At 45.5% G+C, this 18,834-nt stretch overlaps 1 long non-coding RNA gene and 3 other non-coding genes across 7 annotated transcripts; all 4 read left to right on the plus strand.

Moving 5' to 3' along the window:
* Positions 1 to 9,953: 9,953 nt before the first annotated feature.
* Positions 9,954 to 18,246, plus strand: LOC140386775 (uncharacterized). Of its 4 annotated transcripts, none has more exons than XR_011933667.1 (9): positions 9,954 to 9,999; positions 12,773 to 12,862; positions 13,160 to 13,198; positions 14,518 to 14,587; positions 15,466 to 15,536; positions 16,372 to 16,423; positions 16,867 to 16,912; positions 17,328 to 17,406; positions 18,017 to 18,246. It is a non-coding gene; the product is annotated as an uncharacterized lncRNA (long non-coding RNA). The 4 variants fall into 4 exon arrangements; XR_011933668.1 differs by having other exon boundaries at positions 9,977 to 10,060; XR_011933670.1 differs by lacking the exon at positions 9,954 to 9,999 and adding an exon at positions 11,230 to 11,251.
* On the plus strand, positions 12,888 to 13,015 carry LOC140387592 (small nucleolar RNA SNORA40). The gene has a single exon (XR_011933925.1). It is a non-coding gene; the product is annotated as a small nucleolar RNA SNORA40 (small nucleolar RNA).
* Positions 15,225 to 15,358, plus strand: LOC140387591 (small nucleolar RNA SNORA18). Its single transcript, XR_011933924.1, has one exon. It is a non-coding gene; the product is annotated as a small nucleolar RNA SNORA18 (small nucleolar RNA).
* LOC140387589 (small nucleolar RNA SNORA8) lies at positions 16,657 to 16,788 on the plus strand. The gene has a single exon (XR_011933922.1). It is a non-coding gene; the product is annotated as a small nucleolar RNA SNORA8 (small nucleolar RNA).
* Positions 18,247 to 18,834: the final 588 nt, after the last annotated feature.

Raw genomic sequence — 18,834 nt, forward strand, 5'->3', positions numbered from 1 at the left:
ACTCCATTGATTTAAAAACCCAGAGTCCTCAACCTCTCCTCATATGACAACTTCCTTCCGGGGATCATTCTTGTGAACCTCCTCTGGGCCTTCTCCAAGGCCAGCACATCCTTCCTTAGATATGGGGCCCAAAACTGCTCACAATGTTCCAAATTGTGTCTGACCAGAGCCTTATACAGCCTCAACAATACATCCCTGCTCTTGTATTCTAGCCCTCTCGACATAAATGCTAACATTGCATTCACCTTCCTAACTGCCAACTGAACCTGCATGTTAACCTTCAGAGATTCCTGAACTAGGACTCCTAAGTCCCTTTGTGTTTCTGATTTCTGAAGCCTTTTCCCATTTACAAAATAGTCTACGTCTCCATTATTCCGACCAAAGTGCATACCTAATACTTTTCCACATTGTATTCCTTCTACCACTTCTTTGGCCACTCTCCTAGCCTGTCCAAGTCCTTCTGCAACCTTCCTGCTTCCTCAACACTAGCTGTCACTCTACATATCTTTGTATCATCTGCAAACTTTGCAACATTGCCCTCAGTTCCTTCTTCCAGATTGTTAATGTGAATCGTGAATAGTTGTGGGCCCAAAACTGATCCCTGCGGAACACCACTAGTCACCAGCTGCCATTCTGGAAAAAAAACCTTCACCTCCACTCTCTGTCAATCAGCCAATCCTCTATCCGTGCCAATACCTTGCCCCTAATACCACGGGCTCTTATGTTATTTAGCAGCCTCCTGTACAACACCTTGTCAAAGGCCTTCTGGAAATCCAAATAGATCACATCCACTGGTTCTACTTTGTCTAACTTCCTTGTTACCTCCTCAAAGAATTCTAACAGATTTGTCAGGCATGACCTCCCCTTAACGAAGCTGTGCTGACTCAGCCCTATTTAACCATGCACTTCCAAGTACCCCGCAACTTCATCCTTAATAATAGACTCTAAAATCTTACTAACAACCAAAGTCAGGCTAACTGGCCTATAATTTCCGTCTTCTTCCTCCGTCCCTTTTTAAATAGGGGTGTTACATTAGCAATTTTCCCATTGAAGGAATTTTGTCCTTCATTGCTAGAGGGATGGAGTTTACAAACAGGGAGGTTGTGTTGCAGCTGTATAGGATGCTGGTGAGGCCACACCGGAGTACTGTGTACAGTTTTGGTCTTGAGAAAGGATATACTGGTACTGGAGAGGAGATTCGCTGGGTTGATTCCGGAGTTGAGAGGATTGGCTTATGAGGAGAGACTGAGTAGACTGGGACTATACTCTTTGGAATTTGGAAGAATGAGGGGGATCTTTTAGAAACATAAAATTATGAAGGGAATAGATAAGATGGAAGCAGGGAGGTTGTTTGCACTGGCGGGTGAAACTAGAACTAAGGGGCATAGCCTCAAAATAAGGGGGAACAGATTTAGGACTGAGTTGAGGAGGAACTTCTTCACTCAAAGGGTTGTGAATCTGTGGAATTCCCTCCCATGAAGCTGTTGAGGTTATCTCGTTGCATTTTTTTAGGGCAAAGATAGATAGATTTTTGAATAGTAAAGGAATTGAGGGTTATGGTGAGCAAGCGGTTAAGTGGAGCTGAGTCTACAAAAAGATCAGCCATGATCTTATTGAATGGCAGAGCAGGTTCGAGGGGCCAGCTGGCCTACTCCTACTCCGTGTTCTTATATTCCTATGTCAGGAAATGCTTTCTTTCAGCTTCCACAACAGTGCCTGATTCCACCCCATTTTCTTCTCCTCAATGTCTTACTTTTGCAAAGGTCTTTGAGCTGGTCATCCAGCTTCAACCCTGTATTATAAAGGCTGGAATTTCTTCTGAACCATTGGGAACTTCAATGGATCTTGTGTGTAAGGAATCTGGCCTCTTGTGTCTCATCTATTGAAGTCTTTGTTAATGCAGATCAAGAAAGATTTAACACTGGCTTGAGTCAAGTAATCTGGAGAAAGGTACGTCTTTCTTATCCTGTTATGATTCACGGAATAGTCATTTCATCCCTTTTGTGTGTGGGAAATTTTGATTTGTCATCCACTGGTATTGAGATTCAAGAAATAAATTTAAAGATCATTTTTATCTTTGTTCAGCTATTATTCAATTATAATTAATTCCATTAAACTCCCAGGCATAGTCAGACCAAAGTAATTGTGCAGTTTATAAGTTAAACACTTCTAATTTTGAATGATCAAATATTAACCAAGAATTTCTATCTCAGGGTGCCAATCATCTTATTGGCATTAGAATTGGATGAAGTGGCTGCTTTTATTTTATTCTGTAAAGTACTTTGACTAGTTGGTTTCCTGTCCTTGCCCACCCTCATTCACATACAAGGGCTGAAGTTAAGTTTTTTTTTAATTTAGAGTACCCAATTCATTTTTTCCAATTAAGGGGCAATTTAGCGTTGCCAATCCACCTACCCTGCACATTTTTGGGTTGTGGGGGCAAAACCCACGCAAACACGGGGAGAATGTGCAAACTCCACACGGACAATGACCCAGAGCCTGGATTGAACCTGGGACCTTGGCGCCGTGAGGTCACAGTGCTAACTCACTGCGCCACCGTGCTGCCCTTGGTTGCAATTAAGTTATACATTTGATGCCTTTTGCACATTTTAGATTTTGAGTACTTTACTTTTCATTTCAATTTGAGGAACTGCATTAGTGAAAACTCCCAGCATGACCCGGAACTGGCACACTTTCCGCTGAGTCAAAAGGTTATAGGTTCAACCCCTACTCCCGTGTAATCTTGGCCGACATATCCAGTGTAGTGCTAAGAGAGTGGTGCACTATCAGAGGTGCCATCGTTAAGGTCCTAGATTCCTATTCACATGGCTGTAAAAGATATCATAGTACTAATTGAAGAAGTGAGAGACAGTTGTACCTCAAACGGAATAATTATCAATAATTTTGTTACTATGTCAGGGGCTTGCTGTGCTCAAACTAGTGGCTATTTATTAACTGCCAAGGACTTTGGGACATGCTACAAACATAAAAGGTGCTGCATAAATGCATATTCCTTTGATAATTTTGTACATACTGTATCAATCTTAAAAACAAATACTTTAAAAAAATATATTTTTTTATTAAGAGTTTTTCCATTTTGACGAATAACGCAACAAACCCTCAAAACTGGTACAGTGCAGCATAAATGCTTCTGTGTACGTGAATACAGAACAATCCCCCACCCCCAGTTAAACAGAACAATCCCCCACACCCCCAGTTAAACAGACAGGAGAACACCAGCACAGTTGGTTCAGCTTAATCATTAAATTTGGTGCTCCAGATTATACAAGGAAAACCAGTGGACAGATAAGCGAGAGACTGGGGGAGAAGAGGAGAAAGCCATGAAACCATGTGTAGTGATTCACATGTAGCGATTGCTCATACAGCCAAAGAAAATATAGGATGGGACCTTTGGGCCTGTTCAGGCACGTACAAACCTCCCCAACTCCAATTATACCAGAAGCACCAGTGACATATTATAACATCCTTTCCTTGGATATGAGACTTGCTTGTACCTCTGCAGGAGCCAGTTAATTTTTTAACCTCCCAATGAAGAAAATGAAATACAGGAAAAATTCCTGAAGACCATTGGGCAAGATTCTGCCAAAAAATGTCTTAAGTTAATTTGTGACGGGTTTTTCCAGAGAGTTCCGGCAAGTTTCCCACCGCTATTCAATGACACTTAGTCACTATTTTGGGCCCTGGGGAGTTTCTCACCAGTTTAGCCCACACTTAGAATTTTATTTAGCACTGGGGAGCTGAACTCCGAGATCAGGCCACCATTTTGAAAGGGTGCCCGATCTCTAATAATAACAATCTTTATTATTGTCACAGGTAGCTTATATTAACACTGCAATGACATTATTGTGAAAATTCCCTACTCGCCACACTCCGGCGCCTGTTCGGGTACACTGAGGGAGAATCCGGAAAGTCAAATTCACCGAACAAGCATGTCTTTTGGGATTTGTGAGAGGAAACCAGAGCACCCGGAGGTGTAGACACTGGGAGAACGTGCAGACTTGACACAGTCAGTGATCCAAGCGAGAATCGAACCTGGCACTGTGAAGCCGCTACGCACTGTTCTACCGTGATGCCCATGAGCTCCCCCACCCATGGGCAATGTCATCCCCCACACACATGTATACTACCCCACACCATACCACCCCCCAAGTGAGGAGATCCCGCTATGGGGTCCCTGTGGTTCCCCCCTATTCAGGCTCCCCAAGCCCCCTCACAGCATCACCTTCCTTCTAGGACCCCCACCCATCATTCCCCCCAACCTTCCAGAGGCCCCTATTTACTTGTCCTGCACTCTCCCATGCTTCAACCCCCTCCCACCCTCATTTTATGGGCATGGCCCCCCTCGCCCCCTGACCCTTGGCAGTGCCACGCAGGCACCTTTGCACAGCCACCCTGGCACCCAGGCAGTGCTGCACCTGGCTTGGTAGTGCCATCCAGGCACCTTGGAGGCTTTCGGGTGGTCCGCTGGAAGCCTCTCCCGTCACTCTCCGGCCGCGTTGTGCTCTCGCTTGAGCGCAATGCAACCGGAGAATCGCGCCCACTAGGTCCAAGGGGATATTTTACATATCACCACCACAAGATGCAACACATCCCAGGGGCAGCACAGTGGCGCAATGATTAGCATTGCTGCCTCATGGCGCCGAGGACCCAGGTTTGATCCTGGCCCCGGGTCACTGTCCTTGTGAGGTTTGTACATTGCCACTGTGTCTGCGTGGGTCCCACCCCCACAACCCAGAAAAATGTGCAGGATTGGCCATGCTAAATTGCCCGTTAATTGGTAAAAAATAACTGGGTACTCTAAATTAATTTTTTTAAATGATGCAACACCTTTCCAAAATCTGGCACAGTACTGAGCGATCATTATTCCACATATATATATATACACAGAGAAGACAAACAAATAGCCATACAATTGGTTTAAATTGTCAAACAAAATCATCAGCGTAGTCGGCGTCTCCCCTCATATGGAAAATGAAAGGATAAAAAATATCAAAAAGAGCAGGCCATCTCACGGTAACAGGATAAAGCCATGAGCACATTGTTCTATGGTGCACAATCTCCTCCATAAAGCAAAAAGAGAAAGCTACACAATATGAGAGATCCCTTGTGAGGTAAAACAATAAGCAAAACCTAACACAGCCTCCCTATATCTCCAAGCCATGAAAGGATGCCCTAGGAGAAGCGGGAGCAGGGAGGGAAACAGGCTGCTACCATCGGTTCAAGGTGTGGCTTGGCAACGTACACTCTTGGAAACAGGAAACAGTAAAGGATACATACACCATGCCAAGACTCACTACACAACAGACCTCATTCCTCTCCAGCCAAATCAGAGGCACTGTTCTGGCCCTACCAATACCGGAAAACTTAAATAATTTTCCACTGAGGAAACCACACCACAAGGATATGAATAATCATCAAGACATCCATCAAGGGGATGTCTCAGGAAGGGATACGATTCTCCTCTGCACCCCCGGCAAAATAAGGGAAACCATCTTGAATTAAATATAATGAATCAGAGGCTGTATCAACACCTCTCCTACGCGGATAAAGAAAGTAAACCCAAGAAAGAGAGGGTTGAAGGGGCGAAGGAGGTCGAGGGGTGACCTGATAGAGGTATACAAAATTATGAGGGGCATAGACAGAGTGGATAGTCAGAGACTTTTTCCAGGGTAGAGGGGTCAATGACAAGAGGACAAAGGTTTAAGGTGTGAGGGGCAAGGTTTAGAGGAGAGGTACGAGGCAACTTTTTTACACAGAGGGTAGTGGGTGCCTGGAACTTGCTGCCGGAGGAGGTGGTGGAAGCAGGGACGACAGTGACGTTTAAGGGGCATCTTGACAAATGCACGAATAGGATGGGAATAGAAGGATACGGACCCCGGAAGTGTAGAAGATTTTAGTTTAGATGGGCAGCATGGTCGGCGCAGGCTTGGAGGGCCGAAAGGCCTGTTCCTGTGCTGTACTTTTCTTTGTTCTTTGAGAGCAACACCAGGATTAGTCAATGGACATCATACAAGGTCTAGCAAAATACACTTTCACAAAAAGGATATCACGGACAGAACAGCATAACCTCATAAGAAACAGGACACTGTATCCGCAGGGGAGCCCATGTCTTAAGAAGGAGTACAGTCTGGAAATCCCTATATAAGACCACTTGGAGGAAGGCGCTCTGCTCCTCCACTCAGCCTAGCCTCCAACCAAAAGACTAACAATGAGTTTGGTCAGGGCTTCATTGACTGGGTTCAGTTGCTGTATCAGGTACCAGGAGGACAAGGCAAGGGTGTCCCCTCTCCCCACTGTTGTTTGCTCTTGCCATAGAGCTATTGGCTATGGCGTTAAGAGCTTCTAGGAACTGGAAAGGGCTGGTTCAGGGGGGGGGGTGGAACACCAGGTCTCGCTTTACACAGATGACCCGCTCCTGTACATTTCGGACCCGTTAGAGGGGATGTGGGAAATTATGCGGATTTTGGGGTCATTTGGCAGGTTTTCGGGGTATAAATTGAACATGAGGAAAAGCGAAATGTTCACGATCCAGGCGAGAGTGCAGGGGAGGAGACTGGGGGAGACTGCCGTTTAGAATGGTAGGAAAGAGCTTTCGCTATCTGGGAATCCAGGTGGCTCGGGAATGGGAGACAAGTTAAACCTGTCCCGACTGGTAGAACAAATGAAGGAGGACTTCAAGAGATGGGCCATGCTCCTGCTATCACTGGCGGGAGGGTACAGACTGTGAAAATGACTGTCCTCCCCAGATTCCTGTTTGTCTTTCAGTGCCTCCCCATCTTCATCCCGAGAGCCTTTTTTAAATGGGTAAATAAGGTGATTTGGAGCTTTGTGTGGGTGGGTAAAACCCCATGAGAGAGGAAGGTATTGCTAGAGCGTAGTCGGGGGGAGGGTGGGTTAGCACTGCCGAACTTTGGTAACTACTACTGGTCAGCTAATATAGCTATGATTAGGAAGTGGGTAGTCGGGGGGGGTGGGGGGGGGGGGGGTCGGCGTGGGAGCGAGTAGAGGCGGCATCATGCAAGGACACAAGTATGGGGGCACTGATAACGGCACCTCTCCCATTCTCGCCGGCAGAGTACTCCACAAGCCCAGTGGTAGTGGCGGATCTGAGAGTCTGGGGGCAGTGGAGGAAATAGAGGAGAGCGCAGGGAGCATCAATTTGGGCCCCGATCTACAACAACCATCAGTTTGTACCAGGTAGACTGGATGGAGGGTTCCGGAGATGGCAGAGACCAGGAATTGAGAGGATGGGAGATCTATTTATGAATGGGAGCTTCCCTGGCTTGAATGCTTTGGAGGAGAAATTTGAATTGCCAGCAGGGAATGGGTTTAGATATCTGCAGGTACGGGGTTTTTTGAGAAGGCCGGTTCCGACCTTCCCGCTCCTGCCACCACGGGGGATACAGGACAGGGTAGTTTCCAGAACATGCGTGGGAGAGGGGAAGGTATCAGATACCTACCCAAGAACTTATGGAGGAACTTATCAGAGGAAACTCGGATAGGGGAACTAAAGGGCAAGTGGGAAGTTGAGCTAGGTGGAGAGACAGAGGCGGGTCTGTGGGCGGATGCTTTAAGTAGTGTTAACACATCCTCATCATGTGCCAGGCTTAGCCTGATCCAATTCAAGGTGGTCCACCGGGCACACATGACGGTGGCCCGGATGAACAAGTTTTTTTGAGTAGAGGACAGGTGTGCGAGGTGCACGGGAGGTCTAGCAAACCATGTCCACATGTTTTGGGCATGCCGGAAGCTTAGAGGGTTCTGGCAGGGTTTTGCTAAGGCTATGTCCAATGTACTTAAAACACGGGTGGTGAGGGCAGCACGGTGGCGCAGTGGGTTAGCACTGCTGCCTCACGGCGCCGAGGCATTTGATAAGGTTCCCCATGGTAGGCTTCTGCAGAAAGTAAGGAGGCATGGGATAGTGGGAAATTTGGCCAGTTGGATAACGAACTGGCTAACCGATAGAAGTCAGAGAGTGGTGGTGGATGGCAAATATTCAGCCTGGATCCCAGTTACCAGTGGCGTACCGCAGGGATCAGTTCTGGGTCCTCTGCTGTTTGTGATTTTCATTAATGACTTGGATGAGGGAGTTGAAGGGTAGGTCAGTAAATTTGCAGACGATACGAAGATTGGTGGAGTTGTGGATAGTAAGGAGGGCTGTTGTCGGCTGCAAAGAGACATAGATAGGATGCAGAGCTGGGCTGAGAAGTGGCAGATGGAGTTTAACCCTGAAAAGTGTGAGGTTGTCCATTTTGGAAGGACAAATATGAATGCGGAATACAGGGTTAACGGTAGAGTTCTTGGCAATGTGGAGGAGCAGAGAGATCTTGGGGTCTCTGTTCATACATCTTTGAAAGTTGCCACTCAAGTGGATAGAGCTGTGAAGGCCTATGGTGTGCTCGTGTTCATTAACAGAGGGATTGAGTTTAAGAGCCGTGAGGTGATGATGCAGCTGTACAAAACTTTGGTAAGGCCACATTTGGAGTACTGTGCACAGTTCTGGTCGCCTCATTTTAGGGAGGATGTGGAAGCTTTGGAAAAGGTGCAAAGGAGATTTACCAGGATGTTGCCTGGAATGGAGAGTAGGTCTTACGAGGAAAGGTTGAGGGTGCTAGGCCTTTTCTCATTAGAGAGGACAAGGATGAGGGGTGACTTGATAGAGGTTTATAAGATGATCAGGGGAATAGATAGAGTAGACAGTCAGAGACTTTTCCCCGGGTGGAACAAACCATTACAAGGGGACATAAATTTAAGGTGAAAGGTGGAAGATATAGGAGGGATATCAGAGGTAGGTTCTTTACCCAGAGAGTAGTGGGGGCATGGAATGCACTGCCTGTGGAAGTAGTTGAGTCGGAAACATTAGGGACCTTCAAGCAGCTATTGGATAGGTACATGGATTACGGTAAAATGGTATACTGTAGATTTATTTGTTCTTAAGGGCAGCACAGTAGCATTGTGGGTAGCACAATAACTTCACAGCTCCAGGGTCCCAGGTTCGATTCCGGCTTGGATCACTGTCTGTGCGGAGTCTGCACATCCTCCCCGTGTCTGCGTGGGTTTCCTCCGGGTGCTCCGGTTTCCTCCCAGTCCAAAGATGTGCAGGTTAGGTGGATTGGCCATGATAAATTGCCCATAGTGTCCAAAATTGCCCTTGGTGTTGGGTGGAGGTGTGGAGTTTGGGTAGGGTGCTCTTTCCAAGAGCCGGTGCAGACTCAAAGGGCCGAATGGCCTCCTTCTGCACTGTAAATTCAATGATATCTATGATTAATCTAGGACAAAGGTTCAGCACAACATCGTGGGCCGAATGGCCTGTTCTGTGCCGTATGTTCTAGGTGCCTGTCTCAGTGCACTTTCAGTTTAATAGTGGCATGTGGGTAGATTTTGTTAGTTTTCCTCGCTTGGTGTATGTGATCTCTGGTAGAAGTGTTTGTACATAGGAAGAGGATACATTTCCAGCGCTGTATAAAGTAATAGTCCCAGATGGCCATAGACTGCTTTCCCCTTTAAGGGGCGAGAGCTGACGTGAGGTGATTTCACCTCAGATGGGGCCCTCGCGAATTTTGACAGTACCTTCATTGCAGTGTTAATGTAAGCCTACTTGTGACAATAAAGATTATTATCACCTCAGCCGATCAGGGAACTGAACCCAGGCTGCTGGCCTAGCTCTGCAGCATGAACCTGCTCTCCAGCCAGCTGAGCTGTGAGGTGAGCTGGGCACGACTGCGGCTGCGCGGCAAAAGGGAGCGGCGGGAACATCGCGCAAAGCATTTTGGTAATTTTCGAAAATTAATAATTTTATTCGAAGAATAAAAAACTGCGGGGCTCAAGCTGGGCCTGGGTCACTTTCATTTTAAAACAGTAAAATACCAGAGTGGGGCGGCGCGATTTGCAGGCAGTTTCTGCGCGGCTCCTGGCGCCTATAAAAGGGCCGCTCCCGGCTCCCCGCGCTCTCTTTCTCTGATGACAGCGGAACGGATGGTAGGTCGGGAGCTGCGGCCGAGCGGCACACGGCGGCCTATCCAGACCCCGGTGATACCGAGTGAGATTGTAGTGATTATTAACCCCCCCTCTAATCTGGGAAAAATCTTTACGACCGGTAATGCGGTTGGTGCCTCCTGGAGGCCTGGGTTTCCATGGTGGCCGCTCGCCGAGGTGGGTGCTGGGTTTCCATGGTGGCCGCTCGCCGAGGTGGGTGCTGGGTTTCCATGGTGGCCGCTCGCCGAGGTGGGTGCTGGGTTTCCATGGTGGCCGCTCGCCGAGGTGGGTGCTGGGTTTCCATGGTGGCCGCTCGCCGAGGCGAGTGCTGGGTTTCCATGGTGGCCGCTCGCCGAGGTGGGTGCTGGGTTTCCATGGTGGCCGCTCGCCGAGGTGGGTGCTGGGTTTCCATGGTGGCCGCTCGCCGAGGTGGGTGCTGGGTTTCCATGGCGGCCGCTCGCCGAGGTGGGTGCTGGGTTTCCATGGGGGGCGGGTTCGGAGAAGATTTAATTTCTTGCCGCACGGCCTCGCTAGCTGTCCCCGGGGATTCTGTGGTTCCTACCCCACCGCTCCCTACACTTACTCGGCCGGGTCTTTTGATCGGGGCGCTTCTACAATGGGGCCGCTTCCCTTTCCCATGACCCCGGCTAGACTAAGACGGGCATTGCTTCCATCTCTGCGCACTGACCATGGCATTGATGACAATGAGGCCTGTGACATATCCACAACCCGACACCATATCTGCCTTGCAAAGGGCCGTGTTAGTCTTACTAGGCATTGGTTTGAACTGAGGCGGGAAATTAAGGTTTTGGATTCGGGCCAGGCTGTTCGGGACTCGCTTCTTGCAATTCATGCCGGAACTTCAGTCCACCATGTGCCTTGGGGGCCACGTGGGTAGGAACATGGGAATTGGGGACAGGAGTAGGCAGTTCAGCCCTTCGAGCCTGCTCTGCCATTCAATCAGATCCTAGCAGATCTCTTCTGGTCTTGAATCCACTTAACCCATAAGGAAGTCCCTTTGCTCGAGCTTGGTGGGAGGCAGCTGGAATTACTGGAAGGTCGTCATCCCACCCCAGTGTTAGAAGATTGGTGTCCATCCAGAAAGTGCCTTTTGAGCTGTGTGCACCAATAAAAGACTTGGGAGTTGCAGCACTTTGCAAGTCAAATCTAGCCCAAGGAACTGCAGCTGGAAAGAGCAAACTTTAGAAATGAATTCACTAAGGGGATCATGGTTATCTTTGAAGGCGCGAGACAGGTAGGTGTATTCATAATCCCCATCGAGACTCGTGCATCTTGTTTTGCCTCTGGTTCTCAAATACTGAGTATTTTACATGGGGGGGGTGTTGAGTCTAGTTGTACGTATCAGTACCAGTGGCACATGGGGCAGGTATTGAGACTTGTGGTCAGATATTCAGTAGCTAGTGAGGAGGTTTCAAAGAACTCTTAAGGCAGTTGCTTAATTACACCTCCCAGCAAGAGTGAAACTAGGATAGAATATTGTTTGCCTTGTGGTGCAGTGCAGGGATGAGGGTTTCTTATTCTTGTAGAACTGGTTTTGGAGCTCATGGGGCTTTTAACAGTAATTTCATCGCGGTGTTAATGTAAACCTACTTCATAGAAAGGTCATTTATTTCATATTACAGTGCAGAAGGAGGCCATTCGGCCCATCCAGTCTGCACCATCTCTTGGCAAGAGCACCCTACCCAAGTGGCGCGCCCCCACCCTCCCAATCTTTTTGAACACTAAGGGCAGTTTAGCATGGCCAATCCACCTAACCTGCACATCTTTGGACTGGGAGGAAACCGGAGCACCTGAAGGAAACACACGCAGACACTGGGAGAGCGTGCAGACTCTGGGAATCAAACCTGGGACCCTGGAGCTGTGAAGAAACTGGTAACCACTGCTGTCACATTACTTGTGACAATAAAGATTAGTATTATTTCAAAAAGGGCGTTTGTCCCTCAATGGGGCTGGGATCAGTTTGAATTTGGGGAGGCCCGCTAGTGTGAGGCTCAGTGGGCACCAATGGATTGAAGTAGGGGACAAAATGTCAATAGGCCATTGACCTTCCAAACAGATCACAAGGAATGCATGTGTATAATTGTGCAAACTGGTGAATAAAGTTGGTGACTACCTCAATGTGAAGTGCTGACAACTGGAATATGGCTTAAAGACTGGGTTGCCTGCTTAAAATTCACAAATACCATGTATTCAGAATGGGAGGCAGGTTGGCAGAATTTGGGAAGATGGGAGGGACTGTCATTGAGGGGTCATTTAGTAAAATGATATGATTGTGCTACTCCGGTATTGAATAGGCCTCCGGGTGGAGGGACAGATTTGTTCATTCCCAATGTTCCTCCATCTTGGGGCTTTTGTAGCATCCCATGTCGCGAAACATATGGCCAAGTTGGAAAGGGCAGCATTTATTGCCCTTGGGAAGGTGATGAGACATCTTGAGCTGCTGTGATGTACATCAGGAATTTCATAATGTTGACAGTGAAGGAATGGTTGGATGCTGTGTAACTTGGGTGGGGGGGGGGGGCAGTACCTTGCAGCTTTTCAAACGTGTGCCTGTTGCCCACGTTTTGATATGGGGATGGAAGGTGCTGGGCAAATGCATCGTGCAGATGGTGCACACTTTCACTTTTCCTGCACTAGCAGTGGAAAAGTGAAAGTTGGATAAATGAGCTATTTTGTTCTGGTTAGTGTTCAGCTTTGTGATTAGTTGTACTTTAATATTGGATGTTTTGTAAGATACTGGGATTGTATGTTTCAGGTTGCTGTACTTGGAATTCAGCAATTCTCAACAGGAAATGGTTAAGAGTTCAAGAAACTGAGCTATGGAGATAACTAAGATAAAATGCAGGTGAGAACTTATGGATTTCATGATCAGCACTTGATCACGGTTTTGTCATTTAACACGGCAGAAACCTGGAATAGAGTGCTAAAAGTAAACTCTTCTTTGCAACCCACAACTAGTCACAATCCGCCAGTTGTGTTACTAAAAAGAAGGGACAAGTGCTTTACTACTAAGTTACTTGGGTGCTTGAAATAAGTATTGGTATGGTTTGTTGGGAGCTTAACCTCACTCAGCAACAAAAATAGTTCCAAGTTAACAAATATTTCATAAGACTTGATGATTTTTTTCTCTATTTAAAAACAGGTGGGACCCAAGATGCCTTGCAACAGAATGGTCTAAAAGGTGTGAATGTTTTCTACCCTGTATCCTAAAGATTATTTTGTATGCATTTTTCAACTGAAACTTGCTGGGAAGCAGTGATCGAGGAAGTGAAATGTGATTGTTGACTAAGTTAGGTTTTTGATTGTATAAATCTCCTCAATTGGTTAGGGGCAGCAATCTTGGCAGTTATGAAATACAGGTTGAGCATCCCTTATCTGAAATTCTTTTTACCCAATGGGTGCTGCATGCAGTATTTTCCCAAAAAATCCAATATATGCTCAGCACCAAGCATTTAATTGATGCTTTAATGAATTGAGTGGCTTTGCTGGTGCCCAGTCTTAATGCAAATACCCAGAAGATGTAGATTTATTGTCACTGTATTTTTCTGTACAGTCCAGGAAGATCGTTCTTTACATAAAAACAGGACATACAATAAATGCATAGACATTGGGTGAAGCATATGGAGTGTAGTGTTATTCCGTAGAAAAGGTGCATGGGGTCAATCAGAAGTCTGGTAACAGCAGGGAAGAAGCTCTTTTTGAATCTGTGCGTGTTCTCAGACTAGTGGAAGAGCGAATAATCTTGGTGGAAGAGGTCTTTGATTATTCTTGATGTGGAGATGCTGGCGTTGGACTGGGGTGAGCACAGTAAGAAGTCTTACAACGCCAGGTTAAAGTCCAACAGGTTTGTTTCGGTGTCACTAGCTTTCGGAGCACTGCTCCTCTGGTTCGCCTGAGGAAGGAGCAGCGCTGCGAAAGCTAGTGACATCGAAACAAACCTGTTGGACTTTAACCTGGTGTTGTAAGACTTCTTACTTTGATTATTCTGCCTGCTTTCCCAAGGCAGTGGTGGGTGTAAACAGTCGAAGGATGGGAGGTGGGCTTGCATGATGGTCTGGGCTGTATTCATGGACGCTGTAGTGTCTTACGGCCTTTGGCCGAGCAGGTGCCATACCAGGCTCTGATGCATCCAGAACACTAGTGGAATAAGGAATGAACTTTTCAAGATGCCCAAATCGACTTCCACAAATTGGCAGTCACTGCTTTCCCTTGACATTCATGGATTATCTTCTGTATAATTCTTCTGTAGATATTTAATTATTTGGAGACTGCCATTCAAGTTCTCAATTGTTACTCCTTATCAGTTTTTTAGCTTTTGACTGTAGTTAAGTTGTGATGAATGCCAAAACGTTCAACTGCTCTGATTGACAATGAATGACATGGCTTTCTGAACACCCCACTGACTACCTTTTGAACATTAATACCTGACTGACCCAGACAAAATCATCATCTACCATGAATGTGGCAAAATAAATCTTAAGTATTATTTTCTGCCATTAGAAATTCGTACGGAGATGGCTTTATGCAGGTATTGGAATTGTGACCATCCCAGGGCAGCTTGACTACGGAGGTGAGTTTAGCTTTCTTTGGTAACTTTTTGTGGAAGTAATTTACAGAATCTGTTTTTGGGTAGGAAATGTCCTGTGGCATTGTATGGAGATGAGAAACCGTGCATACAGAATGACTCGGTCAGGTGAAATAAGATGTGTGGAAAATGGGGTTTGAAGGATTGTGAAGGCACAGTCAGGCAGGGTTTTGGAGGGATAAATTGATGAATGGCTGCATGTCTTTTAAGCATAGAGGTGATGGGTAGATGACTGGATGTGAGGTGGCTACAGTTTGGATAGAAAGGAAGGGAACTGATGTGGTCACAGGACTTGTTTATAATTCCAACTGTATGGGCACTCCCCTGTTCCCCTCTCTCTCACTTGTTTCCAACTATGGGAAGGAGAGAGCCAAATTTAGTATCGGTGGTTTGGGATGCTTGTGTACCTAGTCGTCAAATTTGTTTCGGCTAATCTGTTATTTGTAAAAACTGAATATCACTAGGTTAATTTATTTGGTGTTTGGGGTGTAGAAAAGATGGAAATGGTAGCTAAAATGTATGGTGATGCTATCTGATCTAGTTTGTCTTGTGCACATAACATCAGATATACTTTCCTTTAAGTTTCTACACTTTTACCAGCAATCTACTTAAAACCTGAAGTACTGAGGTCTATCCCAACTGAAACTCAACAATAGATTTATGTTGTTGGAAATGCCTCAAAGAGTAAATATGTAGTTTTTGCTTTGCTCGCTGGATTATGTGGTTAAACCAGTGGGATTAAACTACAAAACAATTGCTTACTGGGCCTATCCCATGGGTATTTCATAAAGGAAAGTGGAATGAGGTTGGTGGATTTGGAGAACATTGGATTTTCAGTGTATACGATTTCTCCATATTTTCAGGCCTTTTGGTGCTGTGAAGATGAATTTGGAGCAATATTCGGCCTGGATCAGGTGGATTTCTTGACAACTGGGTAAGGAGGTTAAAGCTATCCTGACATGTGGATTAGGAGGCCATTCTGCTCATGCCTGCCCTGTCATTTGATATAGTCTTGGTTGGTCTGAATGCATGCTGCCCCTCAACATTACGTTCTGTCTACCCCATAATATTTGACTTTTCAATCTAGCTCGGCCTTAAAAATATTCACTGATCCTGCTTCTTTTGCTCCTCTCGGGTGAGACATTGCTTTTTGAAAGTATGTCACTTCCATTGGCAGGTTGCTGCTCCAAAAGCCATTGAATGGATGTGTAAAATCCATTGGCAGGAAAGCTGTACAATTAAATCTGGATAGATTGCAGCACTACTTGCAATGTTAAGCACAACAGAATTAATTCAACCCATTTTTTTCTATCCCATTCTCCTTCCCAGATGGCCACAGCTAATTTGAAGGGTTATTGCTCAAATAATCTTTATTGTCACAAGTAGGCTTACACTAACTGCAATAGTTACTGTGAAAAGCCCCTAGTCGCTACATTTGGGTGCCTGTTTGGCTACACAAGGAGAATTCAGAATGTCTGATTCACCTAACAGCACGTCTTTTGGGACTTGTGGGGAGGAACCGGAGCACCCAGAGGAAACCCGTGCAGACTCTGCAGACAGTGACCCAAGCCGGGAATCGAACTTGGGACCCTGGTGTTGTGCTACCGTAATGGCAGTTCTGTAATGATGATTTCTGTTCAACTGCTATGTGAAAATTAATGAGCACAAATTTATTTTCTGAACAGGACTATTTGTGATTTGATGTAGCAAAGATTGTTCCACGTTTAGTTGTACATTTTGGATCTAATATGTCTTCTCTTTCCCTAAAGTTGTCAAGAATGCTGAGGAGTAAAATTATTCCTGCTACCTTTTTAACATAAGGTATGTAGGTTTGTTCTTGATAGCGCACTGGAAAATGCCGTCTTGGTAGATTTGTGCATACTGAATATTAAATAGTGGTAACATTTTGGTTTCGCTTTGTTGGCAAGTGCAGCTAAAGTCATTCCATCTATAGTGCACCAAGTTATAGAACGATGTCTAATATTGGATGCAAATATATTGCATTTCAGAAATGTTAGAACTGATCTTTTTTATATTTCTGATGAATTTTCAATTGCACTGTTGTATCTGCACCCAACAGTACTTCCTGATGGATGTTCAACAAGCAGTGCTATACTAATTCAGTTCGCATCGTTGGTTAGCTTGCTGATCATGCTTGTTGACCTGGAATTTTTACTGATACATATGTAGCACTACATTAAACTGTCATGATGTAACACGTTTCCAGTAGAACCAGTGTCTCATTGTTATCTTTTTACTTATAGGTGCATCAGCTTGTGGCTGCAGGGATCACTGCACTGAATCTGACTGGTATGTTAGTTCAAGGAGAAAATACAGCCTATGAATGTTTTATTAATAGCAGTTGAGTAGTTAACCTGTTGAATGCCTAAAAGTTACCTTGTGGCATTTGAATTCAGTGCTGAAGCTAAATTGGCAAATGCTACTAATTGTAATGTTTGACACAGCTGGTCACATACCAAGGCTACCAGGATTCCAATATCTGGTCTGCTGTGGAAATGACCATAAAGTAAAAGACCATCCCAGCTGGTTGTAGTTGCTGCCAGTAGCGCAATTGGCTGGGAACATCCCCTACTTGTAGAGTTTATGCTCGTCGGTCAGGAATCCCCATGTGGAACTGTTCACCGATACCAATCGGATTTGACCTTTGAAGCAGTACATGTCACGTTTACTAATTTGTGCACCATTTCACTTTGGTTTTCTTTAGGTTAAAGAGTTGACACCTGTACAAGACTGTTGGATGAAGTGGCCTCCAATTTCAAATATCTGGAAATATCACTGCTAATGTAAGTTGTGTACTTGTGTGTGCAGATTCTATAGTGCTTGCTTAAAAAGGCAGTCCTGGTCATTTCAAAGAGGTTTTTTGGCAAACATCCAACAACTCTTTAACGCAATGACCAAAGAGTAAATCCTGTGTTTAGTTACTGTAGACCCATGTTTTGCAGTCTATGCTCATAGGATACATTTTGTAAAACTTTTTAGTGGGGTTTGAATAGTCAGCTGGCAGGTCTGGCCTGCTTCCTGTAAAATTGAGTTTTATCTGATTGCTGATGTGGGAGCCAACTGTTCTTAGTCAGTTGTTTCGATTGCTCTGCATGGACACATGCTAAATATAGTCATTTTTCAAAACATCCTCTGGTGCTGATTAGGATGGGGAATAAATGCTGGCCTTAAAGGATATGAGCATCACAGTGATTATACAAACATATGCCATGAAAGTTTCTGAAAAGGTTATGCTGCAATGAAATGGATTTTGATTTTGTTATAAATATACTTGCATTGGTGGGACCTGACTTAGTCATGTAAATGCAAAAAGGGCAATTTGATGTCATATTGTCTTGGATGTTGATTTCGTGCTCTTGTCTAAACTTGTATCTTACTATATTCTACTTTTAGGAATGTGAACAATGGACAGCTGGACTGAAGATACCAAATCAAGTATTGCTTTCCTTTTCTACAGTATTTTGCATGTAGTAAACTACATGTGCAAATTCAATATCTGGTTTTGTATTGCTACATTTGGATCACTCAAAGAATCTCATCTCTAGTTCAGTAAATATTGTATAAATTTACACTAGCATTCATTGCATTTCAGTGCTGCATAATAAAGGAATTAATCAAGACTACATTTCCTGCGGTCTCAATTGTATGCATCTAACATTGTAAAATATTCTCATTTGCCACCACTGCAAGGAGATAATGCCTATTCAGAGTAGTTTCAATGAGTCCTTTTGGAGAATCCGAAATTCCCTTCGGTACCTCAGCAAAAGGATCAAAAAATCTCTAGACTGTTTTGGATGCCAGGTGCTGTCAAACCAGGGTGGATGAGTGAATGGGACTTGATGTGAGCAAGGATGAGGATGGTTTATTGTAGGTGGCTGAGAAGGAGCCAGAAATGTGCTTGGATCAATGGGGACAAGACAATTACAAAATGTAGACTGTTGGGTGGGGTGGGAGGGAGAGGAGCACTGCTGCCTCTTGGAGCCAGGGACCCAGGTTCAATTCCAACCTTGAGTACCTGCAGTTTTACACCATATCTGCATGAGTTTCCTCCCTCGAGTCCACAGATGTGCTGGTTAGGTGGGGATGGGGATACTCAGTAGGAATATGGGGTGGGATTCTCGGAGCTTGAACTTGGTCGGAGAATTACCAGGGCGGTGTGTGAAACCTGACATGCTCTGATATGGACTCGTGTGGTCCCATCTGGCAGGACC

Source organism: Scyliorhinus torazame, chromosome 12 (genome assembly GCF_047496885.1).
Source record: "Scyliorhinus torazame isolate Kashiwa2021f chromosome 12, sScyTor2.1, whole genome shotgun sequence".
Classification (NCBI taxonomy): domain Eukaryota; kingdom Metazoa; phylum Chordata; class Chondrichthyes; order Carcharhiniformes; family Scyliorhinidae; genus Scyliorhinus; species Scyliorhinus torazame.